Genomic DNA, 19,509 nt, shown 5'->3' on the forward strand with positions numbered 1-19,509 from the left:
TAACATAGTTCCAGGAAAATAGCAAAATGTCTCATTAAAACGACAAGTTGTGTTTTCTCATGAATAATTATAACCTCATCCCTTTCATTTCACTTCATAATTTCTGACTTCATTTTTATTTATAGAGATAAGAAAAAAAGCACACATTCAAGACCTACAATGATCTAGAACATTTTCCAGGAAGTACAAAACTAATTTTAAAACAAAATGGCATCTATAGTTCATATAGACCCCAATTCAGCAGCTTGTTTAAACCCTTGGGTTATATGTATACTTATGTACGTGGCTGAACTGGTGGTATTTTCAAGTTGATTGGACATATATTTGGGTTTGCTTTGCTGTCTGCTTCTTTTCAGCTCCTCTTATTTCTGTGGGGATATCAAGTCCAATTTTGGTCCTTTTAATCTTTTGGCTTCCTAGGCATTATTTATCTGCCTATACATTTCCAGCAGGGTTTAACAAAACTTTTAAAAGATTTTACAGTTCTCCTATATTAGACACAGGCATGTGGAAGATAAATTTAGAGCAACAGGTAAAGGTCAGAATCTCAGGGCACAGCTGTCTGACAAAAAGCCTTCAGTGATTAAATTTGTTGCAAAGTGAGGAAGAGATGAAAGAGCAAACAGATTGAGCCAATAAAAGCAATGTGTTGTTTCTGGATTACACTTTAGGAATTTGCTGCAGTAACTAGTCTTCATAGATGAAAATCACCCGTTTATTAACCAAACCCAACATACAGAGATAGAAAACTTAACCATAATTATAACTCCAACCTCTGTTGGACATAATAAAAAAAAATGCAAGCAATGCTTGCATAAAATGAGGCGGAGCTGTAATTCAATTGCTTGAAGGGATGTTTTGTAATTGGAGATTACTTTATTCTAAAAATAACCCTTGACCACCTCCGAAGTGCCATCACCATTTCAGTAAACACTTGCTGCCTTCTATAATCATTATATTAGAGACAAAGAGAAGTCATAGTTTAATAAAAGATGGTTAAAAATTGAGTGATTTTGTAAATCAGAAACCAGCCAACCTAAAAAATTACACATGGCTTGTATTTGCAGACTGCATATATGTATTTTTATATATAATTACAGTGTATTAATTGTGAGGAAAACATTGTGCCCAGCTGAATTCTGTTGAGTTGTACCCATATTGGTACCTTCTCTATTATTAATGATCTAGGGTGCAACCCTGGGTGGTCCAAAGTTTTTTATTCCCAAGCTTAACTTTAAAGATTTGAGTATTCCTACCAAGTCTTACATTGTAAGTATTATACAATGTGATTCTATGCCAAAGGAGGTTAAGGTTCACATAGGCACACTTTGGTTTTAAAATGGAAACAAAAATAAACTTCTCACCTATTTAACTTAGGGTATGTGCAGACATTACATTTAGATCAAACAAACTACAGATTGATTTTTTTAAAATGGAAACAAAAATAAACCTGTTTAACCTAGTCCTAGGGTATGTGCACACATTACATTTAGAACAAACAAGCTACAGTTAGGCTGATCTAAGTGCTGATCTGTACAAACATTCAGGAAGGATCATCATTGGCAGCCATTGGTCTTGAGAGACAATGGAGATTTTACCTTTGGTGGGTTACCAGGTACCACAACAGCTTCTTGAGTGGCTGAGGAGTCTGATACATGACAAGCAGACCTTCTGAAAAGTTGCACGTACAAACTCGGTTGAGCTTGTACTGGCATGCCGAGTACCATCTTGCCTTGCCTGCTTCTGACACCTCCTCACTATCTCATCATTGACCTTCTCCATCTTGAAGTGATTTAGTCCCTGCTTCACAGCAGCTTTCCACTTGCAACAGTCCAAAGCGATTGATTCCCAGTGTTGGTTATCTACATGCAGCTCATGGAGCTTGTGCCATCAAAGTTGACACTTGCCAATGGCCAGCTCACAATAGAATATGTCCTTGAGGATATTCATAATAGGTATCTTGGCCAGTATGAATATCCCCTCTTGACTGAGTATGACATACTTTTGATTTCAAATTCTTGAAATTTCTGCCCTTCTAAGCTCAGGAGCTTAGGAGGGCAGCCAATTTTCTTTAGGTTTCTGAAGCCATCCCTGCTGACAAGATCAAATCTTTTGGTAAAATCAACAAATGCTGTGTACAGAATCTCCTTTGCTCACAGCACTTTTCTTGTAGATATTTCAAAGAAAATATCCATCATAGACCTACCAGATCTGAAACCCCATTGAGACTCAGGGTAGATTCTGTCCACAAGGGTCTGCAGTTTTAACAGACAGCTTGGCCGAACTGCTTCCCAATAATGCAAAGTAAGGCATATAATAGTTATTTCAGTCACTCATATCACCTTTGTTTTTGTACAGAGTGACCATGCTCGCATCCTGCATGTCGTGAGGAACTTCACCTTCTTTCCAACATATACATATTAATTCATGCAGATGGAAGAGGATGGATTTCCCAAACTTAACTTCAGCTGGTATGCAATCTGTACCTGGGGCTTTACCACAAGCAAGTTGATCAATTACTTTTTCTACTTGGTCTGTGGTAGCCCATGCAAAACTGCACATGCAAAAGCATTGTGATGGTCAAGCATTGTCAGGGTTGAGAGGTCTTCAAGTATGTTGAGAGCAGATTCACTAACCACAGTTTTGCAAGAGTAAGTTCTGAATAATGTTCAAACCATTGCTTATTGCAGTCATTGATGACTTCACCTGTGGAGAATTTTAATAGGGTGGTCTTCCTCAGGACAGGCTTGAGAGTTTTCCTGATGCTCCCATACATTGCTTGCATGTTGCCTTGGTCAGCAACTTTTTGGATACTTTCACACAGTTGTAGGCAATAATTTTCACACTGTCTTAGTGCACGTTTCACCTTTTGCCAGATCTCTCAAAGTGGCTGCAAGTTGGAGTAGCTATGGTTACACTTATAAATAAGGAGAGCTGACCATTTCTTTTCTATGAGTGGGATCATTTCATAGATTCATAGATTCATAGATGTTAGGGTCGAAAGGGACCTCCATAGATCCTCGAGTCCGACCCCCTGCATAGGCAGGAAAGAGTGCTGGGTCTAAATGACCCCAGCTAGATGCTTATCTAATCTCCTCTTGAAGACTCCCAGGGTAGGGGAGAGCACCACCTCCCTTGGGAGCCAGTTCCAGACCTTGGCCACTCGAACTGTGAAGAAGTTCTTCCTAATGTCCAGTCTAAATCTGCTCTCTGCTAGCTTGTGGCCATTGTTTCTTGTAACCCCCGGGGGTGCCTTGGTGAATAAAAACTCACCAATTCCCTTCTTTGCCCCCATGATGAACTTATAGGCAGCCACAAGGTTGCTTCTCAACCTTCTGTTGTGGAGGCTGAAAAGGTCCAGTTTCTCTAGTCTCTCCTAGTAGGGCTTGGTCTGCAAGCCCTTAACCATATGAGTAGCCCTTCTCTGGACCCTCTCCAGGTATTCTGCCTCCCTCTTGAAGTGCGGTGCCCAGAATTGCATGCAGTACTCCAACTGAGGTCTGACCAGTGCCCAATAGAGGGGAAGTATCACCTCCTTGGATCTATTCGTCATGCATCTGCTGATGCATGATAAAGTGCCATTGGCTTTTCTGATGGCTTCGTCACACTGCCGACTCATGTTCATCTTGGAGTCCACTAGGACTCCAAGATCCTTTTCCACTTCCATGCCACCCAGCAGGTCATTCCCTAGGCGGTAGGTGTGCTGGACATTTCTCCTACTTAGGTGCAGCACTTTGCATTTCTCCTTGTTGAACTGCATTCTGTTGTTTTCTGCCCACTTGTCCAACCTGTCCAGGTCTGCTTACAGCTGTTCCCTGCCCTCCAGCGTGTCCACTTCTCCCCATAGCTTTCTGTCATCTGCAAACTTGGACAGAGTACATTTCACTCCCTCGTCCAAGTCGCTGATGAAGACGTTAAAGAGTATCGGTCCAAGGACTGAGCCCTGCGGGACCCCACTGCCGACACCCTTCCAGGTCGAAACCGACCCATCCACCATGACTCTCTGGGTGAGACCCTCTAGTCAATTCGCCACCCACCGGACTGTGTAGTCATCCAAGTCACAGCCTCTTAACTTGCTCACCAGTATGGGGTGGGATACCGTATCGAAGGCCTTCCTGAAGTCTAAGTATACGACATGCACCCCTCCTCTTGTGTCCAGGAATTTTGTAACCTGGTCATAAAAAGAGACTAGATTAGTCAGGCATGATCTGCCTGCTACAAACCCGTGCTGGTTTCCCCTCAGCAAAATTTGTCTTGCCGGGCTCTCGCAAATGTGATCCTTGATAATTTTCTCAAAGATTTTGCCAAGGATGGAGGTGAGACTGACTGGCCTATAGTTGCCCGGGTCCTCCTTCCTCCCCTTCTTGAAAATGAGGACCACATTGGCCCTTTTCCAGTCCTCCGGGACTTGGCCCGTGTGCCACGAGTGTTCAAATATTCCCGCCAGTGGCTGTGCAGTGATGTCGGCCAGTGCCTTCAGCACCCTCAGATGGAGCTCATCCGGGCCTGCCGACTTAAAGGCATCCAGTTCTTCCAAGTGACTCTGCACCATCTCAGGGTCTACACATGGTAGTCTGGCACCTTGCTGCTGCCTCTCTACAACCACAGTGAGAGACTTGTCGTGCCCCTTGGTTAGGAACACTGAGGTAAAGAACTCATTGAGGAGTTCAGCCTTGTCCCCACTGTCTGTCACCAATTGCTTCTGCCCATTTAGCAGGGGTCCTATTCCACCCTGGGCCTTCCTTTTACTCCCTATATATCTAAAAAACAATTTCTTGTTGTCTTTTACTTGGGATGCCATCCTCAGCTCCATGGTAGCTTTGGCCCGTCTAACTGCCTCCCTACAAGTGCAAGAAGAGGAGGTATACTCCTCTTTGGTGATCTCTCCCTGTTTCCACTTTTTATGTGCTCCCCTTTTGGCCCTTAGGCTGCCCTGGATTTCTCTGGTCAGCCAAGGAAGCTTCCTGGCCCCTTTCCCTCTTTTTCCTCACATCGGGATCGTCTCACTTTGTGCCCGAAGGATCATTTCCATAAGGCACAGCCACCCTTCTTGGGCTCCCATCACTTCAAAACTCCTACTCTGCAGTGCGTCCTTGACTAATCGCCTGATTCATTGAAATCAGCTTTCCTAAAGTCTAGCGCTTTCACCCTACTAGTTACCTTACTGACTCGACGTCTTATGGTGAATTCTATTATTAGGTGATCACTGTTCCCCAGATGGCTACCGATTTGGAGGTCCCCTACCATGTCATTCCCCGTTGCCAATACTAGATCCAGTATGGCATTCCCCCTAGTGGTACCGTGTACCTCCTGTGTCAGGTGGAGGTCCTGTACACAGGTTAGAAACCTGCGTGAATGGTGGGACTTTGCCATCTGCGTCTCCCAGCAGATGTCTGGGTAGTTTAGGTCCCCCATGACTACCACCTCTTTAGCTTTTATGGTCTCCGAGAGCTGCCTCAAGAGCCCCAAATCTAGTTCTTCCCCTTGGTGTGGGGGTCTGTAGCAGACCCCTACCACCAAATCCCTTTCTCCTTGCCCCCCATGTAGGCTAACCCACAATCCTTCTACTTCCTCATCCTTTGATTCCGTCTTGATGAGGGTTGATGTATATTACTCATTGACATAGAGCGCAACCCCTCCCCCTTTCTTCCCCACCCTGTCCTTTCTTTACAATCTATAAACCTCAATATGCACCGCCCAGTCATGGGACGAATCCCACCACGATTCCGTTAGCCCTACTAAGTCATAAGTGTTTTGTGCAAGCAGGAGCGCTAGTTCATCCTGCTTGTTCCCCATGCTCCTAGCATTAGTATATAGGCACTTGAGCCCTGCGTCTGGTGCCTTTGCTGCCCCCCCGCTCCGAGTCCCAAGGGGCACCTTATTTCTTACCTTCTCGTTGCTTACCTGTGTTGTAGTGCTGGCTGCCCCATGGCTCACAGGTTCCCAATGTTCTCCTTCTTCAGGCTGGGCTGTCCTTGTGGGTGCCACATGGTTTGGTGGTCCACAGCTTCCCCCCACCCCATCTTCCCCTCCCCCCGACGAGCCTCATTTCAGATGAGTTCTCATTGAACCAGTCATTTGAGCTGTGATGCAAGGTACCACAAGAGCCCAAGGCAGTTTGATAGATGGCTCCTTTGAGCTGAACCCATTTTTTCTGAGCAGTATTATATGGCTTAAGAGATAATAGAGCCCTGGAGAGAGTTTTGATGAATTGAGATTATTCAGTTTTTAATTGTGTGGCATTTATTCATAGTAAGAAGAGTTTCTTGCTCTTCTACAATTTCTTGAGATGCAATTTGACTTTAGTGCATACTAATGAATTATCAATCTGATACATCATGGAAGACTCATGAGTAGGTGATAATCAGGTTGAGCTGATGCCAGTGTCCAGAGTGTGGGTGGTGCTAAGATGCACTGTGTTGGTTCATATTGAAGAAAGAATGTGTTATACATCAGTCATTGCATGAACATAGTTTGAGCAAATGTTGTCTATTTTCATTCATTTTGCTGACACCATTGGTGCCCAAACAGTGAGGCCAGGCAGTGTGCTTAGCATCACTCTCGCTTTGAAGTCTCCAAGCAGGAGGATTTTTTTATTAGGTTAAATATTACTGTTTAATGCACTAAGATCATTTTATGAAGTGGTCCTTTTTTTTGAATGAAGCAGGGAGAATTGGAGCATATGCACATAAGAGACTGACAGAACCAGAGGCAGTAGTGAGTTGAAACACCATTTATCTTTTTGGAGCCTTTGTTTGGGGGTTCTATTGCAAACAGCAGTTTATTTTTTACTTCAAAGTCAACACCATGTTCTCTGATTTCTTTGGGAGAAAGAAATCTTTTCTTTGGTTTACCACAACAGAAAAAGGTGTAGTTCTTCTCTTTCAAGCAGCCAGTGCCTGGTAGTCTGGCCTCTTGTAGAGCAACAATATTAACATTCAAACTCAGTAGCCCTGCATTAATGGCTGCAGTTTTGCATGTGACATCAGTGATTTGAAGGTCATCAGATATACCTGGGGTCATTGTACATACATTCCAACTTCCAAACTTTAGGATTAAAGATTTTCCTCACATTTTTGTAGTAATTGGTTGTGCATGATAGAGTCTGCTCTCAAGTTCAAGCTCTACATGCCAAGCATCCATTGAAGCAACATCAAGCCAGAGGAACTTTAGTGTCTCTTTATAACAGGAACCCAGAGGCCCCTGTTACTTTAAGGGATAATGTAGCAGGCTAAATTGGCTGTGTGGGGGCTGGCAGCTAGGAAGCAGAATCCTCCTTTTTTAAGGTAAAAATAAAACCACCCACTTATACTTAATAATTAAAACATTGGGAAATAGTGTATTAATTATAAAGCACAATAAGATTTATGCTGTCTCTAGCCAGCTGTTTCATTCCTGTTAAGTCTTTGGATTTTGTAATTTGTGACTATGTTCTTTGTCACTTAGAAATGGTTGCTGCATTTTGTGGAGTTTTTTTCTTTTCTTTTGTTTTCAATATTCACTGAGATTTCTAAAAGCATGAAGCAATATCCCAGTGCACATACTGCTTTACAGAGCAGGAAAAAAGTATATAAGATATGCATTGCATTTAAACAAAAGTGGAAAAAAATTGAGACTGAAAAAATGTTGGCATAGTGTGGTAAACAATAATTGCTTTCAATCAAGATTTATTACTTGGTCTAGGGTTCTCTGAGAATAAGACAATTTATCTCTTAAGAAGTAATGAGAAACAAATTGTGACCAGTACCAACTGAGACCATGTATGATGATGACTTCCAGTTGATTGATATTGTAGATCTTTTGCATAATAACTGATTATACGCAGCATCAGTCACAGATCCTCAGCAAGAATTCCTGGGGAACAATAGTTGACTTTAAACATACAGGAAATGTAATTACTAGATGTTTGGTAGTTGATTGCACAAATACAAATAAATGTATGGATGTCAGAAGAAAGGAAAAGTAAACATCACAAAGATTTCTTTGCAGTACATTTATGGATATCATAGATCAGATCACATGCTAATAATAATGTTGTGTTCTGATGAATTTACTTTCTCTCTACTACATGTGCGGGCCAACATTTTTTGGAGGTTCTTATATTGGAGTTGTGCATCTTTTACTCTCCATGTTTTTTAAGAGTGTGTTATGAGTTTTAGTGTTTCTAAAAGCAGAAGCAGCCTCAAAAGTGATCCTTTCAGTCTTCTGTACAAATTTATGGATTTTCTTCCGCTGGCCTTGATAACTCTAAATATATTACGGTTATTCACTTTTAAGTACCTACTGAAGGGCATTAATCTGGCTCTGCCTGATGTTGTTTGGTAAAATGAATCTGTGGCACTATGGCAATTCCTGACAAGATAATAGTTATTATGTCTTATTAAATTTTATTATTGACTATTTAGTGGGCAAACTAAGAAGTAGGAGTGTACCAATAAAGATTTTTTGGGCAGATACTGATGGCCAATTATTGACCAACCGCATTCAAATTGATACCAATTTGATTGCTAATTATGCATCCCAGCAGCTTGGAGAGCAGTGTCCTCCTGGTAAGTCTATTGGTGGGAAGGGGCATGGTGGAGGGAAGGGGCATGGGGGAGACATCTAGGCCTACATTGTCAGGGATGGGGTAGAGCTGGGGCTGGGGCCAGTGCTGCCCATCCAGGGTGGGGCAGGGTGTGAGATGCAGCTGTGGGTGGCTCGTCCAGAGGGCATGGGCAGGGGGCAGGGAGGTAGGGTGGCTTCCAATTCTACATGGACCCCAGGGGAGGTATGGGGGGCATGTGCCCCCCAGTTTTGTGCGTGGGGTGAAGGTGGGCTGCCAAGTGCATGCAGAGGGCTGGGGTCTGTGACAGCCTCTTCCTGGATTGGGGGGTGGGCTGGTGATGGGCTCAGACCAGGTGGGGTGGGGTGGGTGGTGGCAGCACTGGGAGGGGGACTATGGCATGGTCTATGACCACCCCAAAATTCACCATAGCTCCCTGTAACAGGTGCCTGCTCGGGGTCCATCTACTAGTGGCCCGGCCCACCTCTTCTGGAACTACCGCCCACCTTCTCTCCTGCCATGCGTTGTTGTTAATTAATTAATTATCTTAATTAGGTGGGAGGCTGCCCATTTCTTGCCCCGATGGCAGGGGGTGCTATCTGTGGCCCTGTTCCTCCACTACACTACAGTCCAAGCCCCACAGATGGTATTTAAAAATTCCTCTTTATGTTGGGGTCTCAGCCACTGTGGGCATACCCTTTCCTTTCTCTAGCTAGGCCTGTTAGTCAAAAGAAAAAAAACCCACTAATCAGGGCTTGACTCCAAGGCTCTAGCTCTCAAAGTTCACTCAGGCTCCTGTGCCCTTTCTAGCGCTGGGGTCTGCTCACCCTGGATACCACACCTTCTCTGGTGCTGGGGCTCCCACACTGTAGTGGGCTCCCAATGAGGCCTCCTCCTACCCCAAATAGCCTCAGCCCAGACCTCTGGTTATTAACATCCAACGGAAAAACATAGGCTTGTATGGCCATGTAATGGAAAAATGATAATAAAGAAATGAGAACGGCAACATGCCTGCTTACTTCAGATGATCATGCCTCTGGCTCACAGTGTGGCATATTCTTCCAAAAGAAACTGCGTCTGTGGCACCGTGGTCATTGGGAATCCCCCTCTGCTGCCTCTTCGGCCTTCTCCACTCACCATTTATAAGGTTCTGGCCTTCCTCTTCCTGTCACCTGACTGGCTGGCAGGGCTTGAGCCTTAACCCCTACTTGACCAGCCAGCTGTGAGTGGAAGCTTCTGGATTTAAAAGGGGCACCCTGTCTCTTAGTAACAAGGCTAGGGTTCCCTGTTACACACTTCCCCCTCTTCTCCTTTGTCCAGGGTCCTTCTTTATCTCTTAGAACCTCTTCTTCTTTGTCTTGTTTTGGAGAAGAAATCGGCACTTACATTTTGGGTTCCTGGGCAATGTTCTACTTCAAAACAATATGGTTGCAGACCAAGGGCCCATCTCATCAGTCTAGCATTATCTGTCTTCATGTTCTGTAACTAATGTAGAGGCACGTGATCAGTGATCAGTGTGAACCACCACTCTAATAGACAGTATTGTAGTGTTTCAACAGCCCACTTAATCGCCAAACACTCTTTCTCTATTGTGGTGTAATTCCATTCTGATGGATGTAATTTCATAGATTCATAGATTGTAGAGTCGGAAGGGACCACAATGGATCATCGTGTCCGATCCCCTGCCCCCGGCAGGAAAGAGGACCGAGGTCAGATGACCCCAGCCAGGTGACTATAGATAGTACCTCCTCTTGAAGACCTCCAAGCTAGGTGATAGCACCACCTCTCTAGGAAGCCCATTCCAGATCCTGGCCACCCTTACTGTGAAAAATTTCTTCCTAATATCTAAACTAAATCCACTCTCAACTAGTGTACACCCGTTATTCCTAATCACTCCCTGGGGCGCCTTAGTAAACAGCGCTTCCCCTATTCCCCGTTGACCTCCCCTAATAAATTTATAGGCGGCCACAAGATTTTCCCTCAGCCGTCTCTTGTGAAGGCTGAAGAGGTTCAGCTCTCTCAACCTCCCCCCGTAGGGTCTATCATGAAGGCCACTAATCATGCGAGTGGCCCTCCTCTGGACCCTCTTGAGATTCCCCGTGTCCCTCTTGAAGTGTGGCACCCAAAACTGGACACAGTACTCCAGCTGCGGCCTGACCAGTGCTGCATAGAGGGGGAGCATCACTTCCTTTATACTATTAGTCATGCACCTGCTAATGCATGACATGGTGCGATTGGCCTTGTTGATGGCCTCGTTACACTGCCGGCTCATGTTCATCTTGGAGTCAATTATGACTCCAAGATCCCTCTCTGCCTTCAAGCTGCTGAGAAGGACACTCCCCAACCTATAGGTGTGCTGGGGGTCCCTCCTTCCCAGGTAGAGTACCTTACATTTATCTTTATTAAATTGCATCCTATTTCTCTCTGCCCATTGATCCAACCTGTCCAGGTCAGCCTGAATCTGCTCCCTGCCCTCCGGTGTACTAACTTTGCCCCATAACTTGGTATCATCAGCAGACTTGGAGAGGGTGCTCTCCATGCCCTCATCCAAATTGCTGATGAAAATATTGAATAATATTGGTCCGAGGACTGAACCCTGCGGGACCCCACTGCCCACCTCCCTCCAGGCTGAGAAGGAACCATCCACCACCACTCTCTGAGTGCAGTCCCTAAGCTAGTTGGCCACCCACCTGACCATGTAGGCATCCACTCCACAGTCCGCTAGCTTCCCAATGAGGATAGGATGCAAAACTGTGTCGAAGCCTTTCCTAAAGTCCAGGAAGATGACATCAGCCTCAGCTCCTGCGTCCAGGCAGTGTGTGACCTGGTCATAGAAGGCTACAAGGTTTGTCAGGCAGGATCTACCTGTGACAAACCCATGCTGGTTTCCCCTCAGCATCGTTTCCCCTGCTGGGCCTGCACAAATGTGTTCCTTGATTATTTTCTCTAGCATTTTCCCAGGAATAGAGGAAGATTGACTCGTCTAAAGTTACCCGGCTCATCCTTTCTCCCTTTCTTGAATATGGGCGCCACATTGGCCTTTCTTCAGTCCTCAGGGACCTGGCCAAAGCACCACGAGTGCTCGAACAGCTGTGCCAGTGGCTCAGCTATGAAACTGGCCAATTCTTTCAGCAGCCGTGGATGGAGGTCATCTGGGCCTGCTGACTTGTACCCATCCAGCTCCTCCTAGAGCTCCTTAACTATTTCAGAACTAACCGTAGGTGGACTGGTGTCATGTGTACATCCGACAATGATTGAGGTGGGAGAATTGGCTTGGTCGGTGCATAGAAATACTGAAGCAAAGAACTCATTGAAGAGCTCTGCTTTTTTTCCCTGCGTCAACCACCAACTGTCCTGATTTGTCCTGCAGGGGCCCTATGTTGCTCTGAGCTTTCCTTTTGCCCACTATATACCTGAAGAAGGACTTTTTATTGTCCTTGATTGTTGAAGCCAGCCTGAGCTCAAGCCCCGCCTTGGCCTGTCTAACCGATTCCCTGAAATAGCGCGCCAGGGAGATATATTTCTCCTTGGTGGCTGCTCCCTGCTTCCATTGCCTATACATCTCTTTGTTTGCCCCCAGACTCTCCTGGAGTTCCCTGTTCAGCCAAGGGGGCTTTTTTGCCCCCTTACATCCCTTTCTACGTAATGGGATAAACTCCTTTTGAGCCCCAAGGATCACTCCCTTGAGATACCTCCAACCCTCCTGGACGCCCATATGCTCTATGTTCTTGAGTTGCATGCCCTCACTAACTAGCCTTCTAAGATAAAGTTGGCCCTTCTGAAGTCCAACACCTTAGCCCCACTAGTTACTTTACCCACCCTTCCCTGGATAGTGAACTTGACCAAGTGATGGTCACTCTCTCCCAGGCTACCATGAATTTGCATGTTCCCCACAAGATTATCCTCTGTTGCTAAGACCAGGTCAAGCAAGGTGCTACCCCTGGTGGGACTAGACACCACCTGGGTTAGGTGGAGGTCCTGCACACAGTGTAAGAACCTCCATGAGTGGCTTGTTTTGGCTGTCTGCTCCTCCCAGCAGATATCTGGGTAGTTTACATCTCCCATGACCACCGCCTCCCTCGCTTGTGTGACATCTGCTAGCTGCCCGGAGAATACATCGTCTAGCTCTTGATCCTGATGAGGAGGCCTGTAGCAGACACTTACAACCAAGTCCTTTTCCCCTGGACCTCCCTGGATCCTGACCCACAATGCCTCGGTGTTCCCCTCCTCCACCCCCACCTTAATGGTGGAAGATGTATACTGCTCCTTAACATAGAGTGCTACCCCCCCCACCTTTTTTCCCCACTCTGTCACGCCTATACAAACCTATACCCCTCAATGCCTACCGCCCAGTCATGTGTAGAATCCCACCATGTCTCGGTTAGTCCGACTAGGTCATACTGGGTGCTAGCAAGTAAGAGTGCGAGCTCCTCCTGCTTGTTCCCCATACTCCTGGCATTTGGATAAAGACATTTTAGTCCCCCAAAGGGGGCTCTTGGTGCCCCTGTGCCTTGATGGTGTGTGTTCCCTTTATTACTTACTTGGTGTGGTCTGGTTCCTTGTTTATGGCTTACCAACCCCTTAATACTTACCTGGTGTGATCTGGCATCTTGTTTGTGGTTTACCAACCCTGGGCTCTCTTCAACCACCGGTTCCCCAACTTCCTACTTATGTAGGCTATAGGGCATTCTTCCTTTCCTTCTATCTGGACCATCACTGCTCCAATAGCCACATTTGAAGTGTCAGTCTGCACCAGGAAAGGTTTATTAAAATCTGGTGTATATAGTATGGGCTGCAAACATAGTGCATCTTTCACTGCTTGAAATGCTTTTTCTGCCTCCAGCATCCATCTCACCTTGGTTGGGGCCCCTGCCTTTATCATCTCTGTCAAAGGCACTACAAAGTCTGTGAAATGAGGTAAAAAATCTTCTATAATAACTATCTCACCCCAAAGAAGCCTTCACTTGTCTCTTTGTACGAGGAGCTCGGTACTTTCACAACACCTTCACCTTGTCTAGCAACTGCCTCACCTTCCTGCTTCCTACTAGAAACCCAAGGTATTGTATTTCTTCTTTCCCTATTGTACATTTCTTCAGATTGGCTGTCAGCCCCACCATTCTCAAGTCTTGCATTACTGCTCTCAGTGCGGTGAGGTGTCCAGCCCAGTCTTCAGTCTATATAATAATATTGTCTATGTAAACCACAGCGTAACCCTCATGAGGAGCCAAAACTCTGTCCCTTATATGCTGAAATGTAGCTGCGGCTCCATGTAATCCAAACGGCATGCACCAGAACTGGAAGAGACCCCAAGGGGTGGCAAACGGTGTCTTTTCTTGATCTTCAGGTGCTATGGGGACCTGCTGTAACCTTTTCTCAGGTCCAAAGTGGAGATGTAGTGAGCTTGCCCAGTGTTTTCCACCAGTTCGTCTACCCTCGGCATCAGATAGGTATCAAACTTAGCTACTGCATTTACCTTCCGGAAATTGATAGAGAGACAAATTTTCCCATCTGGCTTGGGCACTGCTATGATAGGGCTTTGCCAGTCACTGTGGGACTTGCATATGATGCCTTTCTCCAGCATCATTTCAATTTCCATTTTATCTTACTCTGCAGTCACTGTGGAATCCGCCTCCAGCTCTCATGGATCACCCGGCCTGGAGGAGTTTTTATTCAATGTACCACACCCAGAGCTTCCCCAGGAGTTTCCTGAAACACTGACTAGCTTGGTGGCCTGTCTTATCTGCTCTTCAAATAGTCATGGGGCCAGTTCTATGTCACCCAGTCCACTTTCCTCTGTCAAAGAGGGTTCCAATTCTAAATCCTTGGGATAAAGGGCTAGGTACATACACTCTTGCTCTTCCCACTTCTTCAACATGTTGACGTGGTATACTTGCTTCTTTTTTTGTTTATCTGTAGTCTACAGGCCCTACTTGGCATGTAATTTCATAGGGTCCCTGCCACCGGACAAATAATTTACTCTCATGGTCGGGCAATAGAACCAACACATGGTCCCCCAGGTTAAACTTCCTTTCCCATGTGCCTTGGTTATAATGACTCACTTGTCATTGCTGGGCCTCTCTGAGATTCCCTAAAACTTTGCTTTGAGCTCCTTCAAGTCATTCCTGCAACTGTATTAAATATTGGATTAAGTTCTGATCTTTACTATGCTGTTCTTCCCAACTCCCTTTAACCAAATCCAGGATTCCCTTTGGTTGCCAGCCATACACTAGTTCAAAGGGTTACAACCTGGTCAAGGCCTGGGATGCCTCACTTACAGCAAACAACAAAGGTGGTATCATTTTATCCCAATTCTGAGGACTCTTAACCATGAATTTCTTTAACATCTGCTTCAGTGTCTGGTTAAACCACTCCATGAGTCCATCCATTTGGGGATGATACACTGCTGTCTTTAGGTGTTTAATCCCCAAAGCTTTACTCACTCCTTCGAACACGCATGATGTAAAATTTGTTCCCTGGTCTGTCAGCAGTTCTTTAGGGAGTCGTACTCATGAAAATATTTTCAATAGCTCATTTACCACCTTTGGGGTGGACACTGTCCACATTGGCACAGCCTCCGGATACCTTGTTGCATAATCCAGTAAAACTAAAATATACTGGTTTTCAGTGCTACTCCTGGGAAGTGGCCCCATGATGTCCACTGCCACATGCTCAAAGGGAACCTCCACCAAGGGCATTGGAATTAAGGGAGCTTTTGGAGGGTGTCTTGGGTTCACTTTTTGGCACAGAGGACATGAAGCACAATACTTCGCCACTTCCTGTAACAGTCCTGGCCAAAAAAATCTTGCCTGAATGCAGGCTTCTGTTTTGTCCCTGTCCAAATGTCCAGCCATAGGGAGCTCATGAGCCACCTTCAATAAAGCCCGCCGATATCACTGAGGTACCAGCAACTGTATGACCTCCCCTCCTTCAGGCTTTCCTTGCTCAATGCGGTTGAGGTAATTTCTTACCTCAAACCTCGATGTTCTCTTCATTAGTTCTGGTCATAATACATCGCCGTTTCACTGAGCCAGGTGTTCCTGCAAAGCATACTGAAAATCTGCCTCCCAATTCTGCTCCAACTGGAAATGTTCATCCTCCTACAAATGTGTGACATCCACCTCCTGTTTGGTTTGTTCTTTGGGAGGAGGTTGTTCAGTTTCACCCACGAATTCCTCAGCCCTAGGATCATCTTCCCATCCTGCCTTGGGCTTTCTAGCCTCCCTGGGCCTCCAACAGCAACTTTCTCTGATCTCGGTCCCCTCTTTCTGCTTCACACTGGTTATCTCTGCCAACAACTCTGGCCAGTCACAGCCCAGTATTACTGGGTAGGCTAAATGCTCATCGACCCCAACTAGCATCTGCTGGGTCCTATCGCCTACTTGCAGGATGGCCCCCACTCTGTCCAATTCTATGGGATCCCAGCACCAGCATTGCACAATTATGTGGTCTACTTCCCTCTCTCTTGCCGGTAACACATCACTCTGCACCATGGTCTGTGATAAGCCTGAGTCCAGCATAGCCCTTACTCTTTTCCTCTCCATTGTCACTTCCACCACCAACATAGGTGGCTCTTCTCCCACCTCAGAGCCAACTCTCCTGGGTTGTTGATCGTGCGTGGATGCTTCCGGTCATGTTGGCTAACAGTGCCTGTTGTCTTGCAGCTTGATCCTGTAAGCCTTGTATTATTTGGTGTAGCTGATCCAAGAATAGCTGCTGCGGTTCCAGGTCTGGGGCTAGCATCTTCTCTTTTTTCTCTGGCTTCCTTATGGACCCAAGGGTTCTTTCCCTCATGCGGGCAAACCAACACCTTATGACACATACTGCCATATGAAAGGTTCCTGGCCAATGCACCATTGTAACCCTGCTTGGGGTCCTTCTGCTAACGGCCCCGCCCACCTGTTCTGGGTCAACTGCCCACCTTCTCACCTGCCACACTTTGTTGTTCATTAATTAATTATGTTAATTAGGTGGGAAGCTGCCCATTTCTTGCCCCAATGCCAGGGGGCACTATCTGTGGCTCCGTTCCTCCCCTACAGCACAGCCCAAACCTCACAGATGATATTTAGAAATTCCTCTTTATGTTGGGGTCTCAGCCACTATGGGCTTACCTTTCCCTTCTCTAGCTAGGCCTGTCAGTCAAAAGAAAAAATGCACTAATCAGGGCTTGACTCCAAGGCTCTAGCTCTCAAAATTCACTCAGGCTCCTCTGCCCTCTCTGGTACTGGGGTCTGCTCACCTCTGAATGCCATGCCCTCTCTGGTGCTGGGGTCCACTCACCCCTGAATACCGTGCCCTCTCTGGCACTGTGGTCCGCTCAACACCAAATACCACACCCCCTCTGGTGCTTGGGTTCCCCCACTGTGGTGGGCCTCCAGTGAGGTCTCCTTCTTCCCCAAATAGCCTCAGTCCGGACCTCCAGTTCATAGATTCATAGATCCATAGATCTATAGAATGTAAGGCTGGAAGGGACCTAAGTAGATCATCAAGTCTGACCCCCTGCCCTGGGCAGGAGAGAATACAGGGATCATATGACCCCAGATAGGTAATTGTCAAGCCTCCTCTTAAAGACCCTCAAGGTAGGAGCCAGCACCACTTCCCTTGGAAGTTGGTTCCAGATCCTAGCTGCCCGTACTGTGAAATAGTGTCTTCTAGTATCCAGCCTGAACCTACTCTCAAACAACTTATGGCCATTATTCCTTGCTACTCTGGGAGGTGCATGGGTGAACCAGGTCTCTCCCATTCCCCGCTGGTCCCCCCTGGTAAGTTTATAGAAGGCCACCAGGTCCCCTCTCAGCCTTTTCTTGTGAAGTCTGAACAGGTTCAGGTCCCATAGTCTCTCCTCATAGGGTCTGCCCTGCTGTCCCTGGATCATGTGAGTGGCCCTCCTCTGGACCCTAACGATGGCCACATCTCTCCTGAAGTGCAGTACCCAGAACTGGATGCAGTACTCCAACTGTGGCCTGACCAGTGTCACATAGAGGTGGCGGATCACCTCCTTGACCCTGCTTGTGATGCATCTGTGGATGCATGACAAGGTGCGGTTTCATAGGTTTCATAGGCATTAGGGCTGGAAGGGACCTCGGAAGATCATCGAGTCCAGCCCCCCGCCCAAAGGGCAGGAAGTCAGCTGGGGTCATAGGATCCTAGCAAGATAAGCATCCAGTTTCATCTTGAAGGTGTTCAATGAAGGCGCTTGAACAACCTCTGGTGGCAGGCTGTTCCAGACCTTGGGGACTCGGGCAGTAAAGAAATTCTTCCTTATGTCCAGCCTGAAACGGTCTTGTAGTAGTTTGTGACCATTCGTCCTCGTCATCCCTTGGGGCGCTCTGGTGAACAAATGTTCCCCTAGATACTGGTGGTCACCCCGATAAACTTGTAGGTGACCATCAGATCACCCCTGAGCCTGTGCTTTTCCAGGCTAAAGAGCCCCAGGGCTCTCAGCCTGTCATCGTAGGGTCTGCTTCCCTGACCTCTGATCATGTGCGTGGCTCTTCTCTGGACTCTCTCAAGCTTCTCCACATCCTTTTTGAATTGTGGAGCCCAAAACTGGACGCAGTACTCCAGCTGCGGCCTCACTAAGGCCGAATACAGGGGGAGAATGACGTCTCAGGATTTGCTTGAGAAGCATCTATGGATGCAAGCCAGCGTTTTGGTCACTTTACTAGCCGCAGCATCGCATTGCAGGCTCATATTCATCTTGTGGTCAATGATGACCCCCAAGTCTCTTTCTTCCACAGTGCTAACCAACATAGCACTGCCGAGCCTATAAGGATGCTGTGGGTTTTTTTTCCCAAGGTGGAGAACCTTGCATTTATCGGTGTTGAACACCATTGGATTCTCATCCGCCCACTTGCTGAGCCTGTCCAGGTCAGCCTGGATCATCCGCCTGTCTTCTGGTGTGGATGCTTTGCCCCAAAGTTTGGTGTCATCGGCGAACTTGGCCAGTCCGCTTCTGACTCCAGTGTCCACATCATTAATGAAGATGTTGAACAGTATGGGTCCAAGGACAGAGCCCTGGGGGACCCCACTGGTCACAGGACACCACAATGAGTGACTTCCATCAATTACTACCCTCTGGGTCCGACCCCGGAGCCAATTTTCCAGCCAGTGGATTGTGGGGGACCCAAGGTGACAATTGGCCAGTTTCTCCAAGAGGCTATCATGGGACACCAGATCGAAGGCTTTTTTGAAGTCAAGATATATGACATCAATCTCATCTCCCTTGTCCAGGTGATAGGTCACCTGGTCGTAGAAGGAAATGAGATTGGTCAAGCAAGACCTACCCGCAACAAACCCGTGCTGGCTATCCCTTAAGATGTTGGCGTAGGCCAGTCCATTAAGGATGGCCTCCTTAATAAACTTTTCTAAGATCTTCCCCGGGATAGAAGTCAGGCTGATGAGCCTATAGTTAGCCGGATCCACTTTCCTCCCTTTCTTGAAGATAGGCACCACGTTGGCCTTCTTCCAGTCTTCGGGCACTACACCAGAGCGCCAAGAGTTTTCAAAGATCCGCGCTAGAGGCTGGGCTATGATGCTCGCCAGCTCCTTGAGTACCCTGGGGTGAAGATTGTCAGAGCCGGCTGACTTGAAGGTATCCAGCTTCTCAACATGTTCCTTCACAAAGTCAGCATTAATGAAGGGCAGGGGATCACCCTCACCCGGACTTCCCGGCCCTGTAGCAGGCACAGGCGTCCCATGGGGCTGATGAAAGACCGATGCAAAGTACCTATTTAATAGGTTGGCTTTTTCCTGGGCGTCAGTTGTCAGTTGCCCCATCTGGTTCAGCAGGGGTCCAACGTTGCCCCTGCTTTTCCTCCGGCTCCCCACATATGTGAAAAAGGACTTTTTATTGTCCTTGATGCTCAAAGCTAGCTGGAGTTCAGTTGCAGCCTTGGCTTTCCTGGTCTGCTCCCTACAGGACCGGACCAGTGCAGAATAATCCTCCTTGGAGGTGACTCCCATCC

This window comes from Alligator mississippiensis, chromosome 6 (assembly GCF_030867095.1).
Source record: "Alligator mississippiensis isolate rAllMis1 chromosome 6, rAllMis1, whole genome shotgun sequence".
Lineage (NCBI taxonomy): Eukaryota > Metazoa > Chordata > Crocodylia > Alligatoridae > Alligator > Alligator mississippiensis.